The 5000-nt window shown below is 29.0% G+C and overlaps 1 protein-coding gene across 1 annotated transcript in view; it reads left to right on the top strand.

Annotated features, from left to right (window-relative positions):
- LOC137621131 (cuticle protein 21-like) overlaps nucleotides 1-5000 on the top strand; it is a 154719-nt gene that overhangs the window by 1064 nt on the left and 148655 nt on the right. The gene's annotated exons all lie outside the window — the stretch shown is intronic.

Genomic DNA, 5000 nt, shown 5'->3' with positions numbered 1-5000 from the left:
CAAAATAAATGATTTCGCAAAAAAAAAAAAAAAAAAAGTTACATATATATAGATAGATAGATAGTGTGTGTACGCACACACATATGCACCTTAGTTATGTTTCAATGCTTGGTCAATTGTAGTTGATTGAACCTAGACTGGAGAAGGGCAAAAGGGATGGCAAACACATTAGAAATTCTTTGGTTATTACCATGAATAATAAAGATTTAATCGGAAAAAAATACAACAGCACATCATATCTGGCGAATGAAAAGTTACATAACTAAAAAAAAATTAAAAGCTTATTCATCATGTTCCAATCATAAAATAAACGAATTGGGTATAAATGTTAAAAAATTTTAATTAGAAAATAAATTGATAAGTTACCATTATCGAAGGAAAAGGTCATTCATCGCAACTAATAAGATAAGGACAATTGTTAAATAACATGTAACAGCTGCGAGTTTTAATTTTACAAATATTTTAGGACAACACTGGGCTACATGCCCAAGGAATAATTATTTATCAAGGAAAAAAAAAATATATATATATATATATATATATATATATATATATATATAAAATATATATATATAATATATATATATTGTATATATACATACATACATATATACATATATATATGCTATATATATACATACATACATATATATATATATATATATATATATATATATATATATATATATATATATATATATATATATATATATATATATATATATACATACATACATACATATACATACTATATATACATACATACATATATATATATATATATATATATATATATATATATATATATATATATATATATATATATATATATATATCTGAGTGTGTGCGTGTATGCTGAAATTTTTTTATTCTTTTAAAAAAGGAAGTATCCAAATAGTGATAAAAATTTCGTAACGATGCCAAAGAAATCTTTATGATACGACCATAATTATAACAACGATAGCAATAAGCTTTTGCAGCTAAATTAAATAAGCATTCACCAAGAACAATATACTCACAAAAGATTTTCCTAGATTTTTTAACAATTCAAACAAAACTATAGTATATCACAAGGCTTATGCAATCAAATTTCCTCTGCCGATGGGGATTAAGCCATCTTAATTTACATTTATTATTTGGTTTAAATCCTAGATAGAAGGTATATTCTAAAGATGTGAAAAGCTACCGGAAATTAACTTTATCCTATGAGATATATATATATATATATATATATATATATATATATATATATATATATATATATATATATATATATATATATATATATATATATATATATATATATATATATATATATATATATATTATTATTATTATTATTATTATTAGATGCTAAGCTACAACCCTAGTTGGAAAAGCAGGATGCTATAAGCCCAGGGTCCCCAGCAGGGAAAATAGCCCAGTGAGGAAAGGAAATAAGGAAAAATTAAATATTTTAAGAATAGTAACAGTATCAAAATAAATATTTCCTATTTTAACTATAAAAACATTCAACAAAAAAAGAGGAAGAGAAACTAGATAGAAAAATGTGGCAGAGTGTACACTCAAGCAAGAGAACTCTAACCAAAGACAGTGTAAGACAATGGTACAGAGGCTATGACGCTACCCAAGAATAGAGAACAATGGTTTGATTTTGGAGTGTCCTTCTCCTAGAAGAGCTGCTTACCATAGCTAACGAGTCTCTTCTATTCTTACCAAGAGGAAAGTAGCCAATGAACAATTACAGTGCAGTAGTTAGCCCCTTGGGTGAAGAAAAATTGTTTGGTAACCACAGTGTTGTCAGGTGTATAAGGACAGAGGAGAATATGTAAAGAATAGGCCAGACTATTCGGTGTCTGTGTAGGCAAAGGGAAAGAACCGCAACCAGAGAGAACGGTCCTATGTAGTACTGTCTTGCCAGTAAAAGGACCCCATAACTCTCTAGCAGTAGTATCTCAACGGGCGGCTGGTCCCCAGGCCAACCTACAACTTATATATATATATATATATATATATATATATATATATATATATATATATATATATATATATATATATATATATATATATAGAATATATATAAGATATATATATATATATATATATATATATATATATATATATATATATATATATATATAATATATATATATATATGGGGGCACAGATATAGAAACAAAGATATATATACAAAAATATAAAAAAGTAGTTATATAAAATGGAAGATCAATAAATAACTAGATATTGTTTACAATATAAAATTTGATAGGTTAAAGTCACATGAAAAAATTAAAGTAATGATAATCAATTACTTCTTGTATCCTTCTAAATTGGAAGAATCTCATTTAAATTTTTAAAAGAAATATAAAAAAATCAATTCAAAGAAAAACAATTGATAAATTAACAGAAAAAAATATTACATTAATAAAAATGCTGTGGTATATACATGGATTACCATTGGACTAAAATCGAACAGGAAAAAAATATAACAATCAAACTAAATATTTCATACGAATTTTATATTTTAATTGTTGAAAAAGAATATCTTTGGCCAGTTCTTTATACCACAAGAGGGAACGAAATTGTAGAAACCAAAAGCAGAGCACAAAAGGAGAAAAAAAAAAAAAAAAAAAAGACCCCAAGTTCGTGATGACTCCCTGAGGTATCATCTTATATTCTCCAACTAACTTCCTAACATAGAAACATAGAAGACTAACAAACATTTTGTCTTTCAGATGTAAAAGGAATTAACCCTGCTTATGAGAGAGAGAGAGAGAGAGAGAGAGAGAGAGAGAGAGAGAGAGAGAGAGAGAGAGAGAGAGAGAGAGAGAGAGAGAGAGAGGGAGAGAGTAAGGCACACGATATATACAATCGTTTTCTTCGTTCTCTTAAGTGTACCATGATTCATGAACCAATGGCTTTACCAAGAGGATAATTGGCACTAGACAAGGACAATGACCTTCAACCTCTGATTATACCAAATAAACAGAGATGGAGGATAAATTCCTTAGTCGTACTGACGTGAATTCTTATCGGTACAAAACAATTGATGTTGGCAATGAAAGAGAGAGAGAGAGAGAGAGAGAGAGAGAGAGAGAGAGAGAGAGAGAGAGAGAGAGAGAGAGAGAGAGAGAGAGAGAGAGAGAGAATTACAATAAAGACCTCAACATTTTCTAAAAAAAAAAAAAAAAAGGCAAAATTCAATCACTGAAGCACTAATTATACTACTCTTTACTTGAAAAAAAAAACACACACACACAATAAGGAACGAGAAATAAATAAAAAAAAAAAGTACTACACAAGAAAACGCCCTCAATTTCGAACATGTGATAGAAATTCTTTATGGTGACATAGCTGATTTGGAATATGAAATAAGTAATAAATATTAAACGTCTCAAAAATAACCGGAATGGAAAAAATATAGGGATAATTTCCATTCTGTTATTAGAAATTCCCCGGATCGATGTTAATTCATTTTAGAAACAGTCCCTCCACAACACATCTGCCTAAAACTAGATCAACAAACTGACATTTCGCCGAGATAATTGGAGATGCGTCATCTGTGGAAACTTCAAAATTACAACTCCAAAGGCCAATAGTATTAAGAGTTTATACGTCATGTCTCCTCTAGTACCGATTAAGGCGTAATGGATTTCAATCCATTTACATAATAAAAAAATATCAATACTAAACATCAACAATAAAAACAGCAAATAATACAAATAACAATAATTTTTATCAATTTCATAATAAAACTCGCAAAAGCAAACCAAAAAGTCAATAAACTTGCTAATTAGATGAAAAAAATATATGATTAAGAACCAAAAATCAATATATACAATAAGCAAAAAAGCATATATTGACACCAGCGGAAAATTACCTAAATAACGCCATGCTGACGAGAAACATTACACAATTTCAATTAACGCTTGATCACGTTTGGTAGGTCGGGAATAGCTCTCAACTTATCACCCGTAAGTTCGCCAAACTGTAAATGCTTGTCAACATCTACTAAGTTCATGATAAAGGGCTTGAAATTAGCAACCTCTTTCTTAAAGACTTGCCAAGATATCGAAAGGTGTTAACGCCCCTAAAAATTATGAAGGCGTATGATGAAAAATATAAACAAATATATGTTAAATATACATACATATAAAATCTACAATTTCATGTATATATTGTTAATGTGCAATAAGCAAGAACTCATAATTTCGAATATGTTGAACGGACAACTGAAAAAGTAATCGGATGATAACCCATCATAACAAAATTTATTGCCCGGAGGTTATCTATTCCTTCGTCATGATGAGATCAAAGAATGACGTCTCGCTGATTCAAGTGGATTGCCTTTATCAAGATACACTGAGAATGCATAATCAAGAAAATCCTTTATAAAGTACAAACTGTACAAATGCCTGTGCGGAGGCGATTAATTGAAGTATGAAATTACATTATAGACAGCCGTATAAGGCTAGGTATTACAGACGATGTAAAGTATTATTTAGATCTTTCTTCTAATGTAAATTTTGGCTGGCTATATTCCAATAATGGAATTTATATCATCAGGAGTAACATTCCAACGTGATATACCCTTTTGCATCCGGGATGGCAAACACACAATCATATACACACACGTGAATATACTGAAAATGTATATACATAGATATATAAATCAATAATAGGTAAATTGACAAGGTAATACCATGAACATACTGTATATATAAAAGGCTTTGTGAGGGAAAATCGATAGGCTGTAACCAAACGTCTGGTGCTATGATGTCCAATCCCTTAAAAGATTAACAGGCAGACTGTTAGTGGAGGTTCTACTTATATTTCGAATACCTAATAACAGACGCAAAGACAGTGCCTATTTTCCTTAAACAATAAAAAAATCCATGTCACAAAAATGGCAAACATAGACGAAAATAACCTTTGGTATATAAATAAAATGATTATGGAGTTTAATTAACCCCTATGGCCATTAATTAAAATGCTGGATC

The sequence above is a fragment of the Palaemon carinicauda genome, chromosome 27, assembly GCF_036898095.1.
Source record: "Palaemon carinicauda isolate YSFRI2023 chromosome 27, ASM3689809v2, whole genome shotgun sequence".
In the NCBI taxonomy this organism is placed as follows: Eukaryota; Metazoa; Arthropoda; class Malacostraca; order Decapoda; family Palaemonidae; genus Palaemon; species Palaemon carinicauda.
Note: the sequence above shows the minus strand (reverse complement) of the source record. Positions and strands in the feature narration are given on the sequence as shown.